General features: G+C 42.4%; 1 protein-coding gene across 1 annotated transcript in view; it reads right to left on the bottom strand.

The window, feature by feature from the left end:
• The window catches only part of CEP85L (centrosomal protein 85 like), a 201,623-nt gene extending 180,754 nt beyond the window's left edge, over positions 1–20,869 (bottom strand). The window contains exon 1 of the mRNA XM_026649846.2: positions 20,839–20,869. The gene's annotated coding sequence lies outside the window, so the exon portion shown is untranslated. The remainder of the gene's footprint in view (positions 1–20,838) is intronic.
• Between the last annotated feature and the right edge of the window lie 1,149 nt (positions 20,870–22,018).

Here is a 22,018-nt window from a genome sequence, read left to right as displayed (position 1 = left end):
GACCTTTTTAAGTCAAAACCCACCATAGATCAGGATGTATAGTCCCCAAAATCTACCTCACTTCTTGCACAGAGGAACCACACTGGTCACTTTTCTTCACAGCATGGAAGGTACCCAGCAAAGGACAGGATTTTCTCTGTATTGAATACTTCTCTCTAGCCAGTCTTATTATCACTGAGACTGCAAAGCACAGTACTTATAACTTGAACTGCAAGTATGAATACTTCAGCCTTCTTAAAGCAACCTCAAAATAAATTGGTAAACAAATACAAATCCTCTAGACAGGCTCAATTTGAGTTTAGCCAAAACAAGGCAGCTGACTATGACAAGCCAAATTAGGACTATAATATTCTGTGCTGCTTCACAGCCATGACTGGATTTATCTCACCAGGCACAGGGGCTGTACACATACACCCAACGATATCATTATACTGTGTTGGTGCTGACTTGCTTGTTAAATTTAGACAGGACAAGAGTGTGTTTATTAAAAGTAGACTTGGTCTCTGAGTTGGCTGCAGAGCTGACTCTCCAGCAGTCTACTTTTAACACATTGCCTAAGAGTTCTAATTGGGAAGAAAACCTTTCTGATCAATTTGCTTCACAATCTATGGCCAGATAATTTAAGATAAATATAAGAGAGAGAGAGAGAGAGAGAGATCAAACTACTAAACTTCAAGGAATTATTTAATTAAAAGGAGATAAAACAAGAATGAAAAAAACTGATGTCATTTCACTGCAAGTGTCAGTAAACTATTGCTAAATTACCAAGGGGAAACATGGATCAATCCATATGAATATTAAATGTATTTCTGTGATGTCACAGGAAATCAAGATAAAATTCAACTGTATGAAAGATTAAGATTGGCGGTGTTGAGGAATGTGACAGGGTGTACGTGGCCTTTGCGGCTCCCTTGAGGAGGCCCCGCAGTTCTACTACACTCCACCCCTACTACACTCCACCCCAGGAAGCACCAAAGTGACAGGAAAGGAGCAGCAAAGGTGGGTCTTCCAGGCCTGCCTAGTGAGGCCTCACAGAAACAACCAATCAGAGTCCAGCAGGCTCAGATAACAGGAGCTACAAGGGAGTTTCCCTTTGGCCAAAAGAGCTTGAGGGTTTGTTTCTATTTGTTTAAGCTGAGTTTGCAGGGAGAGAGAGGACGTAAGAACCTCAGCCTTGAGTTGGGGTGAAACTAAAAAAGAGTCCCAGCAAAGAAGCAGCAATGAAATGAAAGTGAGCTGGGCATAGCTGCTGTTTATATGGCCCCTAGCCTGGGACCTGGAGTAGTAAGCAAGCCTGGGTCCCCTTACTGGCTACAGTGGCATAAACCCCAAGAAGGAGACAGGACTTATTTGAGAGCCTGAACAAAGGGTTGAATTTAAAGGTCCCAGAGCGGGGCTGAAGACCCTAGCAAAGGCATCAGAATGGTTCATTTATCGGACTCTACTATCCCAGAAAGGGTTCATTTGGACTTTATGACTTGGGTGGAGGGCCAAGCCATGGAAGACCCACCATGGTCAGCTGGCAGACTGCAGGGTGTGCTGCGGGGTGACAAAAGGACGGTGGTATCCCACCCAGCTGCTAAGAGGTGCTCACGAGGTGAGTGCCCCCATTACAAAGAAACATAGAAAAACCGTTATTAAAAGTTGTAAGTGGAAATAATGCTCCTTAAACAGTAGGAAAGTATCCCATCAATTCTAGGCATTGTAGAGCTCTCAGATTTACATTGTTTGAATGGTGCTTTTTCACTCAGACATCCCGAATAAGGACTTCTGAGTAAATCAATGCACAGTAAAATGAAGGAATCATAATTCTTCCAATTAATATGTATTGGTAGATACAGAAAAGATTTGATGGTTTCCTGTATCACTTGTTGAAAGGTCGAAAGTTAAGTTCTCTTCACCGCTACTGGCCTCTTTCCAGCAGGTGATGGATTTCCTCAGGCAGATCAAATAAAAATCTAGAGCATGGGAGCAGCATCCTTAGTTTTGAAGAACAGATTCATATGGCAAGTATATTTAAGGTGAAAATAAATGGATGATCAAATAATACTTTATTGTGTTTTTTGCTTAAATTCTTTATTAATTATTCTACATCCTTCCTCCTTTTTAACATATTACTTATAAAATAAACAGTTTTGTAGATATGCTCCCTGATGTGAACTTGACAATGAGAAAACTACGGTGACTAAACATGAAATTGCAACTTTAAGAAGCTACAAGAAATAGTAACAGAGAAGCAATAAGAGAATGTAAGGGCCAGTTATGCACAACATTCCGATCTGCAGACTGTTTCAATGGGCCCTCCATAAGGACAACTCATTCATGGAAGCCCTTGTTGAAAACTCCACTGGAGTTATGTTATTTGAGCCTTTCATAATATTGTCCCTGCTGGAATGCATTCCCAGCAGTCACCATGTCATGGCCTTTATTTAGCACAAAGTATTGGGGGGGGGGGGAGAGAAAGGCACAAACAAGAAGCAGACAAAATAACTGCAGTAAGCAATCATTTTTCACGTATACAATTAACTATCTTCCACTGTTAGATACAAAGACAATAATGTGAATCCACAAAATATTGACTCTAATCTAAGCAATTAGGAAAAAATGAGATACAATTCCCAGTGTATCAGGGATGTTGGTCAAGAGTAAATGCAAAAAAGGGAAAATTGACCCACATATTAAAATGATGTTCTTACATGTCTTGAAAACAGCACAATTTGTCATATTAATATTATTTATTATTATTTTCTGGTACTGCCAGTAATATGCTATGCAATGTTAAAGCATTAAGTCATAGGTTCTAAATGGAGAATCTAATAATATTCTGCAGTGTTTTCCAGCCCTAACTTTACACTTTTAGGCGAAGTAAAACTAACAGCCCATTAAGTAGAGATGGAAGAATTGATCTTGATTAAGTAACACAACCATGTTACCAAAATCCATATTGAACATTTTCTGTGGCTTGAAAAAGTTCAGAAAACTGTGGTGTTTTTTTGTTTGTTTGTTTTTTCATTTCCCCGGCTGCCTCTGCAGAAGTATCAGTCTACCATGAGGAGAAATACAGAGTGTCTGTGGCCCGAATGGAAGCATAAAGTATCAGAAATCTCACAACAAAGCTTTGCCTTGTAAGATTTTCAGATCAATTTTGCAGAGCCAGGAGATTCAATAATTCAGATGAACAACCAGAAGTTTAGTTGCTTACCTCATATGAACCTTTTGAAGTTTATCTATCATTATGCACTGACTCTATGCTCTGTTCCAAATACAGGTTTAGATCCTGCATTGCTGTACAAGCAAACCTCCCACTGGAGTCAAATGGTGTTTCCGTTGTATATATGAGTGCAGATTTGGGCCCACATTAAGTAGAGAATCACATAGCAAAATAAGGGTTTGAAATCAAACCCACTGAAATCAGACGTAGTCTTTCCATTGACTCAGAGGGCTTTGGATTAGATCATAAGGGAATAATGGGACAAATTCAGCTCCCATTTGCACTTGTGCTACCACACTGATACGAGTGATGCATAGGAATAACAGAACAAAATACTGTCCGCTGAATGTTCAGGAAAGATGGCACTAAATGAACAGCAGAAAACATCTGTAGCTTTGTTCTGGGGGGGGGGAAGACAAGGTAGAGAATGGAACAACATATATTGGTCTGACACAAGTTCTAATCCACAAACCAAAAAAGTCCAGATGCAACTTTCTAGGCTGAAGGTCCATGCATTATAATTTACTTCACGTGGAAGAAAAGATGTCACATTTTCTACCACGTTCATAGTTTTACATGAAGTATACAAAACATTCAAGAGGGCCCCTATGACAAGATTGAAGGGTTGCAAACTCTTGTCCACCGACAGTTATAGCCATGCCTCGAAAGTCAGAGGCTGGTCACTGAAACTCTCTCCTTCGTGACATCGCAGACTAACCATCACAAACCAGTCCTCCCCAGTCTAATCTGTAACTGCCCTTCAAATCACCATGGCTATTATAAGGTGGGTGGGATTTTATTTGACAGTGGTGCATAGCCAATTACCAGACCATCGAGGCCCTTACTGGAGAAGATGTACTGGCCTGAAAAGTAAATTCTATTGATCCATGTGTCTCCAGTGATACTACCCGCAAAAAAGGGTTTGGAGTATGTAGAATATAAGAAGCCATGATAGGATGACAGGAACAATTGTATAATTAATTACAGCCACTAACACATCAGGCCAAGTTTTAAAAGGAGCTTAACTTCAAAGGAGCTCTTTTGAAAATCTGGACACTTATTTTGATGTGTAAATGGGAGCTGGGATCTTTTGAAAATCTGGCCATTGTGCTTGTCTCACTTCCACCCAATAAAGCTAGTTGCATATCATTTCCTGAGATTTGGCAGTCAATCATACTGCTGTAGGTTTAGCAACAAAGCAGTAGACTTGGCTATGTTTACTTTTAATTGCTGAAATCAGCTAGATCAATCTAAGTGTGGCATAAATTAAGGCACTAGTGACTCCGGGAAGTGGAATCTGCACATCATGGCCTGCTCCTGCTTGTCCAGAGTGAGAGAAGCAAAAGGTCTTTCCTCTCCCATGCAGAGATTGGCAACAATTGCAGCCCCAGAGCTACCCTGAATGAAAGGACTTCTTAGGGCTAGCAATCCTGTTGTCACTATAAAAAAAGATAGATGAGGTGAGGACATTGTGGAGCTAGCTAGCCATGAAGGTGTGTGTGCATACTGCAACCTCCAAAGAGGTGGGGTAGTAAAAATAATAAATACTATTTATAATAGTAAATAGCTTTTCATCAGTAAATTCCAAAGTGTTTTCCAATCTGTTAATGTATTTATCCTCACGACATCCATGTGAAGCAGGGAAGAATTATCCTCACTTGATTAGAAAGTTTTTCTTAATATCTAGCTGTTGTGGAGTAGGTACAGTCCATCCCATGTGCCAGGTTACGTAGGATGAGAAGGGGGGGGGGAATTATATAGCAGCCAGTTAGGTCCTGTGTTTGTGACCCTGACTATAAAATGTGTCAGTACAGCCTCATGGCCAGAGTCAATACCATTTACCCATACGGGTACCAGGAGTTTAGCCTGGACCTTTTTCCAGGCCCGGTGGTCTGCTGTCCACAGCTGTCCATAGGCACAATCCATAAAGGGATATTCTCTCCAAAGTGCCCTTCTTGCCTACACTCATAGCAGTGGCCCTTAGGCATTCCAGTGCACGCACTGGGTCCGGGAGTCTCCGATTTACTTGGGGAAGCTTCTTCCCCCCTCAGGGTAGGATGCGTTGCCCGGCTCCCACGAGTAGTCAGTGAGGGCCCAGTGGTGTTACGTTTGTTCCAAGATCTCACTACCTCAGGCCTCAATTGCTTGCGATCCGGGTTCCGACTCCGGCCCAACTGTACACTCTGGTTTGGGGATTTGTTGCTACGATCCTTCCATGGCCAGGTAATCCTCCATTAGTGAGACAGCTTTGGACAGGATAGTGGGGCAATGGCATTGCACCCACTCTTTTCCCCCGCTGGCAGTATCTGCATGAATTGTTCTAGGGCCATGGCTTCTGCTATCTGGGGCCCGGTTAAGTTCTCAGGGCTTAGCCAGCTTCAGCAATAGTCCTGCAAGTGCTGGGCCATAGCCTGTGGTCAAGCTCCAGGCAGGTACCGTTCTTCGGAGAACCGCTGGCGGTAGGTCTCTGGGCTAATGCCGGAGTAATCTAATATGTCGGCTTTTACTCAGGAGTAATCCAAGACTTTGTGAGGATCAAGGTTGTGGTAAGCATTCTGCACTTGGCCAGTCAGATAGGGGGCCAGCAGGGTGGCCCAGTGTTCTGGGGGCCAACGGGCAGCCATCGCAACCCATTCAAAGGTGATGAGGAACTCCTCGGGTTCGTCACCAGGCCCCATCTCAATCAGGCTCACTGGCAGTTCTGCGAGGTGGTCCCCCAGCCCAATCCCTGCGGTGCCATCGAGGCAATAAAGCGGCCCTTCCTCTCAGGGCAGCGTGTCCTAATGGCCGGAATCAATAAGTGCACCCACTTCTGGTGTACTGTGTGGCCTATTGGCTTGTTGGGGAAGTGGGACACCCAGCGTAGGGGAACTTGGGCCCTCCCTGCTCCTCCGAGTCCCAGCACAGGGCCCTGGCAGTGGTGGGGATGCTCACCACCGAGTCAGCGGGGATCCTCCCGAAACATGCTGACTGGTTCCCTGGTTCACTCATCAGAGAAAAGTTTAAGTCCCCTGGGCTGCGTCCTACCCTTTCTCCCTCGGAGATACTCCACAGTTCCCACGGGTCTCTGGGGTCCTCAAGTGGTGTAGCTCCTGCTGGCACGGTCTCTTCTCTGGGCTCGTCAGGAAGCCTGGAGTCCATCTGGAACTCAGCGTGCTGTGGCTTTGTAGTCAGGGCCTGTGGCAGCTCCCTGGAGAGAGCCTGCAGTCTGCATCCTGCCCCTTCAGTAGCCTGCCCAGACTGCATTGGGCTGCTTCCTTTTATACTCTGCTGAGCATGCCCAGTAGAGTCGGAGGGGCGGGGCTTCCTCAGCCTGCAAAGCACAGTTAATCCTTTCAGGGCTGGCTCGGGATAGGCTAGTGTGACGGGGTGTACCTAACTCTAAGAACAGTTAAGCACTGGAATAGACTTCCAAGGGAGGCTGTGGAATCCCCATCACTGGAGATTTTTAAGAACAGGTTAGACAAACACCTGGTAGGGACACTCTAGGTGCACTTGGTCCTGTCTCAGCATAGTGGCTGGACTAGATGACTTCACAAGGTCCCTCCTAGTCCTAAATTTCTATTTTACAGGTGGAAAACTGAGGCAGAGTGACATGCCCAAAGTCACACAGAATGTTAGTGGCAGAGCAGGACATTGAACCCAGCTTTCTGAGGTCCTAGACTAGTTCCCTATCCATTGGAGTATCCTTTCTTCCTCTCCATATCTTGTGGGTGTGCTCCTCAGGAGTTCTGGGAGGCACTGTGACTCAAGACTCAAAAGACTTTCTCCTGCAGGTGCAGTGCAACTCCCGATGGGCTCCTACTCCGAGCTAGACCATAACGGCAGAATCTGGCCTAAAATTTCTTCCATACTCTCATTTGGTTATCTCCTTTGATTAGAAACTAAATAATAAAATTCTGCACTTTCATAGCACTTTTTACACATTCATCTCAGAGCACCTCACAAAAGAGAGTAAGTATCATTATCCCCATTTCACAGATGATGAAAATGAGAGGCATAGAAGTCTAGGCAGAGCTGGGAAGAGAACGTGGATCTCAATCCTGGGTCTTAGTCTCTGAACCACGCTAAACAGACTGGTTAGCTGTAAACTTTTCTTATGTGTAGCTTACTGATCTGAACAAGTTTCATATGAAAATTGGTTCTGTTGCCACAGTTACATAATTATGACTAATCAGTGTTTGGCTACCAAACCTATTGTCCAAAAATAATTCTGGTGAATACATATTGGGGGAGCACAAGCACCTTTAATTATCCCTGTTTCACACATTCTTTGAGCTTCTGATTTCAATATTAGCTAAAGTGAAAAAGTATGGGTGATATTTAAAATATCTGCCCCTATGAAGAGAATCACTGATGCTAGAATCACTCTGAACCCTGTCTTCCAAGCACTCTGATAAGCTGCTGATATATAGAGAAGCTGTATTAGTAAGTGTAGAGGCTTTATAGAAACTAAAAGCAATTTCATTATTCAAACCTAGTGAGTTAGTCCTGGCTAGCAGAATGTGAATTTGCCTGGTGAAAATAGTGTGCTTTTCTCCAGAAAGAAGAGAAGGATATAAGATGTACCATAGGAATAATAATTCTTCCTGGCTGGCCTAAGCAGCAGTGATAACATATAACCCTGAAAAGGAGCTCTGTACTATAACAGTGGAAGTGGTTCAGTAGGTTTTTTCTTTCTTTCTTTCTTTCTTTCTTTCTTTCTTAGTGGGGGAAAGGGGAGGCTGGGAGCTAGAAAGTTGAAGGATGAAATGAAAATGGTGAGATCATTCTAGAGCCTAGAGCAAATGGTAAGGGACATGTTACAGGCAATATGGAAAATGGGTAGTTTCCCACAATCTGAAGGGTAGGAATGATGGGGATTAAGAAGAAAACTAAAAGGAAGCTAATTTCCAAACCACAATTAAAGCCCCTTTAGCTTCACAGAAATAAAACACAGGATCCTCACAGGAGGTTCTGAATTTTTATTTGTGACAAATGTCATTTGCACAAATTGCATTGCTGATGCATGCTAAACAATACAAGACTTAAATATAACTCTTTTGGCCGCTTGAAAAGACATTTATCTATAACCATCAAGCAATGCCATTTTATAAATTTATTAATAGCAACTTTTGGCACTTCTACGGTATGTGCTGAAGTAAATTTTTTGATGTAAAGGTTTAGGCAGATACATAAGAAACAAGCAGATTGATGCCTATTCTCTCCCCCTTCTCCTGTTTTCATTCAATCTGGGCAGACAATCCTTTCAATCCATCTTGGGGCCCAATCCTGTTCCAAATTATGTCAACGGCAAAATGCTCAGTTACTCCTCTAGGATCATCAGGACCCCCATCATGATACTCAAGTTAAATCACTAGCTGTCCTGGAGTTCAAGTTTTCAGAAAAGAGATCTGACTCTGAGCAATCAACAAGTCTAAAGGGTATGGGTTTCTGGAAGAAAGTGATGCCTGAGGGGATATATTGCATGGGGGCAAGACAAGTAAGACAAGGTTAAAGAAAACCAAAAAACAATTAACTGGCCTTGGGCCAGTCAGTGGCCTCTGAACCAGCAGTGTTCAGTTTGAGAAGACCTCTGGGGAGACCAACATGAAAAGAGCAACCATCTAGCATGTGTGCACCATCCTCCACACCACTACCGATGCACAGGGGCTCCTGCATGCCCCAGGTGTGGTTGGTCTTGGCCGTGTGAACCATACCTGAACCTATTGAGCTGGCTCCAGAGGCAGTGTGGGAGCCCAACACCAGGTAGCCCTTCATCCAGCCTGATGATGATGGAGTTCCTAGTAGTGACAGAGGCTCCCTCCCATTCTGTCCACCACAGCAGTGGCTCTCAACCTTTCCAGACTACTATTCCCCTTTCAGGAATCTGATTTGTCTTGCGTAGCCCCAAGTTTTACCTCACTTAAAAGCTACTTGTTTACAAAGCAGACATAAAAATACCAAAGTGTCACAGCACACTATTACTGAAAAATTGCTTACTTTCTCGTTTTGGCCTTATAATTACAAAATAACTCAATATTGTAAATATTGTACTTACATTTCAATGTATAGTATATAGAGCAGTATAAACAAGTCATTCGCTGTATGAAATTTTGGTTTGTACTGACTTCACTAGTGCTTTTTATGTAACCTGTTGTAAGACTAGACAAATATTTAGATGAATTGATGTACCTCTGTGTAGCCCCAGGGGTACGCGTACCACTGATTAGCTCACTGTGGTGCAGCAGTTCTCAATGACGATATTAGCTGGATGGAAAGCATGCAGCACAGTCCAGATAGGATTTTTGCTATGCAGTCGGTGACTGGGCACATCGCATATATCCCTGAACTGTGGCAAGTGTGGCATTTTCTGTACATTGGTGATCAGTTTATTTGGCTGTATTCTGACAGCAGATGTTAGGTGGAGGAATATTGGCTTGGACTGGTAACCATACAATGTGGGTTTTTTAGCTCTTTGATAACACAGTTTTGGACAGAAAAATTCTGAAAATCTTTTTTTGGGGGGAGGGTGGGGGGGACAACATTTTATTATTACATTTTGAAAAGGAAATCAGATATGTAAACAAAAACTGTCTGTGTAGATGGTTGTAAGCAATAGCAATCAGGAGACCCATTATAACTGGCATGTTGCATTTTCACTGTGGCCTCCAGAAGGCTCAGCTGTCCCCTTCTTTCAAAACACATCATTGCTCAATGCTTTTCAGTGTGCTCACAAGCTAATGACTTTTCTTTTGGTGCTCACAGTAAACAGGCACAGATAGATTCAAAGCACAACAGCTGATTCTGATCATTGGCTACACTGCAGATTTATAAGAAACGGGAAAAACAATGACTAGCTATTCTGAAAGCAAAAGAGCATGGCTCCACTCTCCCTTCCTTCTTTCTTCCCTCCCCCCTGCACATCCACAGTCATCTGCTCTCCTTTCCTGCATTTGATTCATTGTTGGATGTGTGGAGGACCCAACAGAAAACAGCAGCACAACATACTGGACATTTCCTTCTGGGTATTATTATAATCACACTTACTTGAGTTACCATAGCTCAGGACCTGTCACTGTTTCCATTATAAAACCATTTCCAGAGGTTTACAACTCCACTATAAAAAGTTATTTCAGACTGAAATTTAGCATACAAGCTCCGCCTGATACATATTATTTATTTTTTTATTAAAGGGTTAGCTGGCACTGTGCATTGACCTTTCCTCTCTGAAGACCTAGATTCAAATCCACAAGTGAAAATGAGTTTGGTAGTCATGTCTTAGGCTTCTGCAGACTTTTGTCAAAACGACCCAATGGTGGCATAATTAATGAATCACATGTGGCAGTCTCAGCTAAAATGAGGCTAAGCACTAGAAAAGGAGCAAGTTAGGAAGGAGCTGCTTTGGCAGAACTGTGTGGAGGAGTCTGTGCAGCCACTAACCAGACAATACCTAGCTCTCGCCAGTACCATTAGGTCTTGAGCCAAAGCTCATTGAAGTCGATGGAGGGGGCTCAGGCCCTTTTTTCCTTCAATTTCATGAGGCTGATAGGAAACTAACCACAAATTATGAAGTTTTAGAGACAGACCTAAACCAGAATCGTGGATTTCAACATACATCCCGTATGTTGGGAAAGTTCAGAGATGGGCCTGAGATACAAAATTCAGATGCAGGATTTTACTTGGGTGTGTTTTGGTTCTGGGGTTTTTGTTCAGTCCATTATAGAAGAAGGTTGTGGAATTCAGATCATCACTTGGCTATTTAAGCCCACACTGTATTAGAAACAGTGCTATACAGCACAGTGCAGTGAAAGAAAAAATGAAAGGCAGAAGACTAGATTTTGTTCCTGGCTCTGCCACTAGCTCACTGCATGACCTCAGACAAGTTACTTAACCTCTTATTTGTCTCTCAATTGTACCATTTCGGCACAGCCTTGTGCTGAAGGTTGGTGCCTGCTACTGTTTCCCTTGGGGGTCAGTAATAACTTTACTCCCCACCACTTTGCATGACTGCTCAGTGTGGGAGGGCGATGGAGGGGGCAAAAGCAGAGCAATGGCACATCTCATGTCTGCCAAACAGCCTTTCAAGTAGGTACGGAGCAGTTCCTGTACGAGTCTGTCTTGCCCTTACACAGGCCACACAAGGTAGAGAAGGCTCCTTTTGGCTTCCCTAATCACTGTGTACCACTGTCCACTTGTGCACTGGGCACAATCTGGCCCTCAGTCTGCAAGCTTTCATTTAGTTTGCAAATACTTTCGGAGAGAGCCCTATCCCGCTTTATATCTGTGAAGGGCCGTGCTCACTTTTCGGTGCTTGATAAATAAGTTATTAAAATACTGTCCTCTAATTAACTGCAGGTAGACAACTGAAAAACCTTAAGATATAGGTCAGTTTAACTGAGATTTTCAATTGCCCCTGCAAAACATGTTTTGGGCTGTACAGTTTCAGACAGAGGGATGTGATCTGATCTGTTACGGCTACAGCTGTAATGAAACTAGTTTTCACATCCACAGCAGAGCTACTGTGTGCATGACATTTACTGTTAGAAATGAATGCTGTATGTGTCTGGTAACAAATGGAAGGTCTGAGTATAAGCCATGAAAAGATATCTTTGCAGAGTTTCTGGGTGTCTTATTAGTTATTCTACATACTGGAATACAGTACAGAAAAAGCATGCTTTGTGAATTTCAATGTCCACAGCTCCAGATAGGCCGTAAAATAAATAAAGAAATAAATAAGGCCTGTATACAATTGTAGCTAGGATTTTTAAGCATAAAGGGTCCCACTCTGAGGCATGCTGATTAGAATCTTCTGAACCATAAATGAAGTCTTGGTGCAAGTACAGTTTCTTTTATATGGGGGGATACGGTTTCCTTCGTAGAGGGCCAACAATTTGGGGTGCTCATCATTTGGGTTCAGTGGAAGAGTTTGACAGTTTGAAGGACTTGTTTTAGACTGCATTGATTTGCGAAAAGAAAAAAATTGCCTGCACACTGGAGGGTAGTGTAGTCAACTGGAACTGCAAACTAGAAAACCTGGGTTTTATTCCTGGCTCTGCCTTTAGCTCCCTGTGGGACTTGGGTGAGTCATTTAACCTCTCTTTGCTTCAGTTTCTGTCTAAGGTATCTGTAGGGTGTGCATCACCACATTATCTAAGCACTAATCAGGAAAATGAGGACACGTGTGTGTGTATATATATTTTAAAATCTAGGGTTTGTAGCTCTTCTGAGCAAAAATAAATAAAAAGGTGGGGGTTGGGTAGGGCGGGGCACAAGCTTAATTTTCCTTTCGTTATCTGCAAAATGGGGATAATAATACTTCCCTAACTCGGAGGGGTGCTGGGAGACAATTGTTGATTTGTAAATCGTTTGAACCCCACAAATGAATGATGCTCTAAAAGACAAGATAAGCTTTAGAACTCTACATGGAAATTATATTCATATTTTGGATCCTGAAAAACAGATATTTTTAATGTAACCAACCAGCCAAGCTGGCACTCAAACCTTTGCCTTTTTGCAATATCTTCCAGTACAAATGTTGGCTGTGGCACTCATTTTTTCTGCACCTGTCCTGGCATCAGTAGATAAAGAAAATGTCAATTTTTAGCAGTTTGCAATTTCTACAAGAATAACTTAATTTTTGACTAATCTAATACATCTCTGCAACTACAAGGCATGTTTAATAGCTGTTGCTTGCATGCTGTTGGGAAATTGTTTTTGTCCATATCAATTTTCTGTAAAGAGGATTTCACTGACCAGAAGCTATTCGTGGAAATGATTTCATTTCTAAAAATTGGTACTGTATTTCTTTAGAGCAAGAAAAAAAAATCCTCTTTCCCTTTCACTTAGTTACATTTTATGGTTAAATATATATTTTTGTCCTAGGAGACAAATATTTTATTTTCTAGTACAGGATCGGCAACTTTTGGCACATGGCCTATCAGGGAAATCCGCTGGCGGGCCAGGAAGGTTTGTTTACCTGCAGGGTCTGCAGGTTCGGCCAATCACAGCTCCCACTGGCCGCAGTTCACCATTCCATGGGGGCTGCGGGAAGCGGCAGCCAGCACATCCCTCGGCCCGCGCCTCTTCCCGCAGCCCCCATTGGCCTGGAACAGTGAACTGCGGCCAGTGGGAGCTGTGATCGGCTGAACCTGCGGAGGCTGCAGGTAAACAAACCGTCCCGGCCCGTCAGCGGATTTCCCTGACGGGCTGCGTGCCAAAGGTTGCCAATCCCTGTTCTAGTAAATCATCATGACAAATGTCTTTCATTCTTAAATAAAATCTCATGGTTGAGTATAGGATTTATGCTTTTGTGGTAAAATATTTGGCTGCGTAAAGAATGGGTCTAGACATGTACTGGAAAATTGCATTTGGCCTGGAACACACACGGTTTGTAGCATATGTGTTTGTAAGTGTTTCTGTCTGACCTTTAATGTTTAGCTGACGTGATGGCACAGCAAAGAGATGTGAGGTAGTTAAATATGATCAACATTGCCATGAACTAGAATTGTTTGGGGAGTACTGTAATCTGGGCCTTTCAGTTAACTGGTAGCTTGTTAGACTGGATGCACTACAGAAAGTGTAGAGTATCTGAAACAAGCTGCCTCATGGGTCAGATAAAAAGAGATACAAATCTTTCACCAACACAAATCCATTTGAGAAGCCTGAATCATGACAGTATTACTCACCAGTTTTATATTGGTGCTACTCCACTGAAATCAATGGAGTTTCACCAGTAGAACTGGAGTTACACAGTCATGAATCATGTTTGATATGAATATTAAACAAAAGATTTTGCCATTGACAGATGGTTACTAGTCTGTGTGAAATTACTTGGTCATACTACGGTTGTTTGATCCCCAATGACCATACAGTGAAACCCACTGTGATGCTAGCAGACCAGGTGCCTGCTCATGCCAAGGCCCTTAGGCCTCACAAAGGCATAGCTGGAAACCAGTCTGTTTCACCTGTGTGTAGTATTGTTAAGATAGGTATTGCACTTATTTCAATGTGTATAGTATTTACACTTTATGAAATGCTTGTGAGTTGCTGCATGCATTAATCTCACTTATGGCCTCTATAGCCCAAGCTATAAGATAATACAAACAAAGGTGTTTGTTCTGAAACTTTGTAATTCACCATACAAGAAAAAAACTTCATCTAATGCAAAATGCTGGATTCCTGCAGAAGGTGTTATCTCCTCCCCATCAGGAAGGACTATTGAATCCAAGTGGGCCACGGTGAAAAAAGACTTTGTTGATTGCTCCCCCCACAGCCCTGAAGAGGAAACATGCCCAAAACCTCATCCCATCACAGCTTGAACTCTGGGGGAAGGGAATAAAAATGCCTTCTAAGGAGAACTTATTATTCCTTTGCTAGTTGGACTATGAGGGGTGAGGATTTCTAAGCATAAGGAAGGAGTCCCCAACTGTTTAGTGGGTTAACCCTAAAAGACATATACAATTTGAATATTATAGAAATGTCTATCATTTGGAATTTAAGACTGTAACTCATTTGTGTGTGTATGTTATCTGCCTTAACCTTGTAAATAACTCTCTTAGGCCTTGTCTACACTAAAGGGAAAAGTCGATCTAAGCTACGCAATTTGAGTTACTTGAATAGCGTAACTCAAATCGATGTAGCTTAGATCTACTTACCGCAGGGTACACACTATGCGATGTCGCTGAGAGACTCTCCCATCGACTCCCCTTACTCTTCTCAATCAGGTGGAGTACAGGAGTCGACGGGACAGCAATCGGCGGTCAATTTAGCAGGTCTTCACTAGACCCGCTTAATCGACCACTGATGCATCCATCGCCACAGCGTCGATCCTCCAGTAAGTGTAGACACTTTTTCCTAGTTAAATAAACCTGTAGTTAGTTTGTTACAGGATTGGCTACAAGAGTTGTCTTTGGTGAGAGATCTAAGGTGCAAATTGATCTGAGGTAAGTGACTGGTCCTTTGGGACTGGGAGAAACCTGAATAGTTTGTGATCTTTGGTGTAAAGTGACAATCTATCACAGAGTCAAGCTTGCCTGGGTGGCACGATAGATCGGAATGCCAAAGGGGACTGTCTGTGACTCCATGTTAAGGCTGCATAGAGAGTGAGCAGTTTACACTTGTTACTTGATTGGTGAAATCTAAGTATAGAACTCAACCAGTTTGGGGTTTGTGCCCTGCTGCATAGCAGTCTGCCCTGAGGTTGATATTCTCACTCATGAGCCACTCAAGACAATGTGACACCCACCATACCAGAAGACCATGCCACAATATTGGCATCATTATTGTCAATCTCAGTAGAGAAGCAAGTGTTCAATAGATGATGAATTCTAGCCTGGAATACCCTCACCCTGCAAAAGAAGACTAAAGCATATTAGTGGGGAAGCTTGCACCATTACTTGTGCTTTTTGGACAACAAATTTCAATTATTATTATCATCAGTCAGCTAAGCATGGGCAGCTGCAATGTAAGCTCTCCAGAACACTACAAACTTACTGGGGTGCGTGGAGAATCTGTCAGAGAAAATTACATCAGCAGACCTGCAGAGCAGAAATGATAGAGCTGGGTGGGGGGAGGGCAATCTTATTTTCCTTGACATTGTAACAATACTATGTAATGGAAACAAACTGTTCTGCTCAGGATTTTACACTATAGTACAATACCGGAAATGTGAGAGGGAGTGAAACAAGGAGGTGGGAAACAGTGCATTCCCACAGAGTGCTTAAATCAGAGCTAAATTTCTCATAGTTTTATGATATGGTGTTTTGTTTTTATATTTTGTAAGTTTCCAATATATGTGCACAATTATAAGATTAAAGCAAAAAACTCATATCAGCAAGATCTGTTACTTGGGTTAATTCCCCCCAAAAACAATTTATACAAACAAATACGCATCTGGATTTCAAAGTTATGGTTAAACCTGGAAAAAGAAGCATGAAGTTTTTCGGGCCATTGTTTAATTGGGGATGTTTGCTAAATACACAGCACCAGTGGCCATTCAGAAACCGCTTGTCAGACACAGATCTCCACAGAACTGCTTCACAGTAGGGACCAAAATTCGGGAATAATAATTTGGGATCCTGGGGGGATGGCAAAAGTTCCCCAGAAAAGTTTTAAAGTAACTGATACAAATTAATACAATGTGATGCACATGCTGGGCCCGACTGAGTCCTGAAGAGGCAAGCCTTGCAGAGAGCAGGTGAAGAGGGCTCAATGTAGTCCATGTACTCTTCTAAGCTCAGGGACTGCTCCTTACTAGTAACTAGAGCTATCCAGAAAAGGCAATTTCCGTCGTGCAAAAAACTTAATTTCTGAAAGAAACTTTCATCCCAATTAGGATGAAAAGGTCAAAAATTCAAAAATTTTCACGAGGCAAAAATTGTGAAAAATTCCATTTTGTGAGAACAATAATGGGATTTTTGGCTTGCTCCTCAGACTTTTTGGCTCTCTGGCCAGCTGCTTCCCTGGTTTCCCCTGACCTGCTTGGGGAGGTGGCTGACCTGAGAGCCTGTGAACCCAGGATCCTGCCAGCAGAGTGGCTGGGGAGCTGCTTGTCCCTGTGCCTGGTTTCTGCTGAAAATTTTGATAAAAAATCGACACGTTCTCTTGGAACTGTTCTGTCAAATCTGTATTTTCGGAAGGAATGGCATTCCATCAGTAAATCTTTGACCAGCTCTACTAGCAGCCTCTAGAGCATTAGCCAGCTCAAAGGAGCTCTGTCGGAGTCTTGTCTTCTTCTCGGTGTCTTGGTTGATCACAGCATAGGTGGGGGCAGGAGAAGGGCCCAGGTTTAAGGAACAAACCTGTATATTAAGGACTACAATATCCAGTGGGGTGAGAAAAACTGCTTAATCTAGTTGCTGCCCAGTATAATAGGGTTGAGAGTTTAGACTGCGTGCTTATATTTTCTTTTCTTTTGGTAACCACTCTGACTTGTTATGCTTTGACTTATAATCACTTAAAATCTATTTTTATAGTTAATAAATTTGTTTGTTTATTCTACCGGAAGCAGTGCGTTTGGTTTGAAGCGTGTCAGAGACTCCTCTTGGGATAACAAGCCTGGTACATATCAATTTCTTTGTTAAATTGACGAACTCATATAAGCTTGCAGCATCCAGTGGGCATAATGGACACTGCAAGACGGAGGTTCCTAGGGTTGTGTCTGGGACCGGAGATATTGGCTAGCGTCATTCGCTTGCAAGTAGCTGGGAGCGGTTTACATGCCAGAGGCTGTGCGTGAACAGCCCAGGAGTGGGGGTTCTCACAGCAGAGCAGGTTAAGGCTGGCTCCCAGAGTCAAGGATTGGAGAGGCCTAGCAGATCACTGGTCCAGACAAGAGCAGAGGGGAATGTCACAGTGGCACAGTGAGCAGGGTAGGAAAGCTCTTATCATCAGGGATTTCATGTATTACACACAGCCTTTCAAAGGTAGTCAGATATTCAGCAATATCCTCACTGTATGCAGGACATAAGTGTTCCCATTTTTGGAGTGATGGGACTCGTTGGGGTTGGGAGGTTCTGGTTCTGCTTCTCTAGCAGGTCCTGTTGGTGTTTTCACTCTCTCTCTCTCTTTCTTCCCACTCTCTTACTCTTTCTCTTTCTTCTCTCTCTCTTTTTCTTTTATCTCCAGTTCTTTCAGTTGCAATAATCTCTGGTGCTCCCTCTCCTTTTCTGCAGACTGAAGCCTAAAAAGCTCCAACTTTGCAATCGCTTCACTGCTTTCACTCATTTTCCTGCTTTCCTGTTCTTACTTCCCTTTCCCGAAATAAGCAAACAGAAAATAACAAAACTGTGACCTCCTCCTGACTGTTCTTAGCTACTGCACTTAAAACTCACTTAAAATCACAAATATCAGTGCTTAAAGTGGACACTCCCCTTGGGAAAACAAGCCTGGTACATATCAATTTCTTTGTTAAATTGACGAAATTATATAAGATTGCAGCATCCAGCGGGCATAACTGGACACTGAAGTTCCTAGGGTTGTTTCTGGGACTGGAGATATTGGCTAGTGTCATTCGGTTGCACAATCCAAAGAGCAGTTTACATGCCAGAGGCTGTGCGTGAACAGCCCGGGAGTGGGAGTTCTCACAGCAGAGCAGGGTAAGGCTGGCTCCCAGAGTCAAGGATTGGAGAGGCCTAGCAGATCACTGGTCCAGACAACACCAGAGGGGAACATCACAATTCCATCAGTAAATTTTTGACCAGCTCTACTAGCAGCCTCTAGAGCATTAGCCAGCTCAAAGGAGCTCTGTCCCCACCTCGTCTCCACCAGCCACAGGGAACATGCTCCTTAGCATGTGCCAGGGAACTCCAGGAGGTAGTGTGCTTTCCTGAGGCACTGTGCCTACAGAACTCCTCATAAGAGAATGCAGCTCCACCTGCCTCCAGTGCAGGGCAGTGCCTAAGAGTCCCAGTCTGGCCCGCAAAGCATAAACTGTTCTTTAATTATTACAATGGCTTTTCCCAGGAGGAACGTTTTATAGGTAGGGAGAAAAAGCACAGATTTCAAAAGGTGACGTATCTATTGGCTGAACTACATACGATTGCTCTGTTTGTAAAAGACTAGAGAACTAATGTAAAATATTCTGATGCAATCTCATATCTGTAACAAAGTCACAAAAATAAATAGTAGACAAAAACAGAATTTCAACAGTCACATGTTTATGAGTTGTTTTCAGAGCATTCAAAAGATGTTATGTTTGGCAATGGTTTGGACCATTAACCAGTTGTATTGTTTAACTTTCCACATTAAGTTTTACTCTTAGTTCAACAATTACCCATATGTTTCAGCTTCTATCTTTATTTTCCTGTTCCACATTATTTCTACAGGAAAAGAGACAAGAGAGCATGTGCACCCTCCCATATTCATAGTCTGTAAAAATAGCCATTAGAAACTAAACAGGAATACCCAGCCTTTTAAATAGTCTTTAATTGTATGCAGCATAATATCTCCAAAAATATTATCAGCACTGGACAAACTTCTCTCTATCGCCTGATCATTTATTCTTAGGGGCAGATTCAGCCCACATTTCAAGCATGAGTCCATGGACAGAGCCCCAGCTACAGAAAGTCTGCGGGGTAGTAGTTTGTGGGAATAGAAAGTGGCAGTAACCTCCCTACCTTAATAGCCATAGGGGCACTAGCCAGAAAAGAGACGTGTAATGTGGCCAGGGGAGAATCACAGTTCCTGGATGAATAAATTTGTTCCATATTCTTCTTTTTCCCCCCTCTATTTTTACTATTCTTCCTCCATTGTCTTGTGTTTTTCTTTCTTTAGGCCTATGTTTTACTTTTCTTTTCTTTTTTAAAAAAAGAGCCAGTTGGAAACTTGGGATTTGCACATTCTTGAATTTTGGATAGCTCAGTGGTGTGAGCACTGGTCTGCTAAACCCAGGGTTAGAAGTTCAATCCTTAAGGGGGCCATTTAGGAATCTGGGGCCAAAAAAACCCCCATGGTCAGGGACAGTACTTGGTCCTGCTAATGAAGGCAGGGGACTGGACTTGATGACCTTTCAAGGTCCCTTCCAGCTCTATGAGATAGGTATATCTCCATGTATTCATATGCTTTCTGGTAACTGCAATACACATGACTTCAATTAGAAACCAACTATGAAAGTTACCAGAATCTCTTGAGCATCAGTTTTATTCAGTAGCTCCTAATATTACTAGAACCCAAAGATGGGTTCTTAAAATCTATAAGTTATCAACTCTTTTATCCCATTTACTATTTCACCAAATCATAACAAGTAGAAATAGAAAAGACCTGTTAGGTCACCTAATCCATCTTTCTGCAAAAATAGAATTTTTCCTTACTGTACATTATTTTGCCCAGTCTCATTTTAAATATGCCAAGCAATAGGGCTTCTACCACTTCCGCATGAAAACTGTTCTACAGATTAATGTTTGCAGTGTTGTTGTAGCAGTGTTGGTCCCAGGGTATGAGAGAGACGAGGTAGGTGAGATAATATCTTTTGCTGACCAACTTCTGAAGTTGGTCCAATAAATTTTAAAAGATGTTACCTCATCTACCTTGTCTCTCTACAGATCAGTGGTTCTCACTGTGAATACATTTTTCCTGATGTCCACAGCATTCTGAGATGGCACTTTACTCCAGAGTAGATTATGAGTGAGTGAGAAGAGAAGGAGTAGATGAAGGAAAGTATCTAGTGCACCCAACATGTACCCCTAGAGGGTCCTCAGACACCACCACCCAGAAACTCCAGCATCCACCAGTCTTATCCCAGCAACCCCAACACTCTCAACCCTTCACAACAACCAGCCAACCACCCAAGTCCAGTACTAGTTTTTTGCTGTTACCCCAGTAAGAGTCATTTGCAGCTGTAAATGATTGTGACTGTGGGTCATACCATGAAAACACAAGTGTTTTTTGGGGTCTTGGGTAAAAAAAGTTGAGAATACAAATATTAACACAATACAAAATCATGCAGTACCTCCACTAAATAGTCTAGACCAGGAGCTTTGTATATGATCAATTTCCCCAGCTTGTTCTCTTTCCAGTTCTTTATCAATAGCTATTTCTAATGTAAATTGAACAAATATTTTAATTTAGAAATTCTATCTGCTGAACTGAAAAGGACATCACAATCCTTGTTATACTGGCAGTAGTGGTAATTATTCAATCTGACTTACCGCAATCACAGAGTTCTTCCACCAAAAAGTAGTTCCTCTAAAAAACAAAAACAAAAAACCCAGCAAAACATTACTTTTTTCTTTTTTTAAAAAAGTCTGATATTTGCATATTACACACACACACACACACAGCACAACCAAGGTTGTTTCCCTCATGTCCTATGGAATTTAAACGAATATTATTAACTTTCTTTATGTGCTCTGATCCATTTTATAAAATGTAAGAGCATTACTTCCCTGCTATAGGATTCTATAGGAGAGTTTAATGAAAACCAGCAGAATCCTGTTACATTATATGGCCCTGATCTTCCACTGCTCTGCACCTGTGTAGTTACTTACATCTGTGTACAGTGGGCGTAAAACACTACCAAATAAATACTAGTATGTTATGTCCATTTTCTTGCTTTGCACAAGTGTAAATGACTATACAACAGTGGTGCTCAAACTTTTGTACTGGTGACCCCTTTCACATAGCAACCCCCCTTATCAATTAAAAACACGTTTTTGTATATTTAACACCATTATAAATGCTGGAGGCAAAGCGGGGTTTGAGGTGGAGGCTGACAGCTCATGACCCCCCATGTAATAACCTTGCGACCCCCTGAGGGGTCCCGACCCCTAGTTTGAGAACCCTTGCTATACAAGGTGCAGGGCAATGGCGAATCAAGCCCTATAAATATTTCTAGTAGTTTCTGTAAAATGCTAAGTTTCTAATAGGACCCTAATAGTTTTTATCCCAATTCAATTCTATTGGACTTTTCCATTAGGGTATACCGTAATAATAAACTATTTTTTTCCAACACCTGAAAAACTCATGAAAAAATAAGCTATGTCCTGAACCACAAATGCCAGGTTGCTGCTGTGACAATCCCATACTTCGGAGAAATTCAGCCAAGATTCCCCACTCACAAGCAGGCCTGATCCTTCCCTCAAGACACTGAAGTTACACCAGAGTAAAACACAAGTAGTTCAGAAAAGAATCCAGGCCTCAAAATTCAATGTTGCTCCAGAAGGAGCAGAGAACTGGACTGTCAGCATCATACACTCAACAAAAGCAATAGAGGGTCCTGTGGCACCTTTAAGACTAACAGAAGTTTTGGGATCATAAGCTTTCGTGGGTAAGAACCTCACTTCTTCAGATGCATCTGAAGAAGTGAGGTTCTTACCCACGAAAGCTTAT

The sequence above is a fragment of the Terrapene carolina genome, unplaced genomic scaffold (assembly GCF_002925995.2).
Source record: "Terrapene carolina triunguis isolate 2854851 unplaced genomic scaffold, T_m_triunguis-2.0 Scaffold85, whole genome shotgun sequence".
Classification (NCBI taxonomy): domain Eukaryota; kingdom Metazoa; phylum Chordata; order Testudines; family Emydidae; genus Terrapene; species Terrapene triunguis.
Note: the sequence above shows the minus strand (reverse complement) of the source record. Positions and strands in the feature narration are given on the sequence as shown.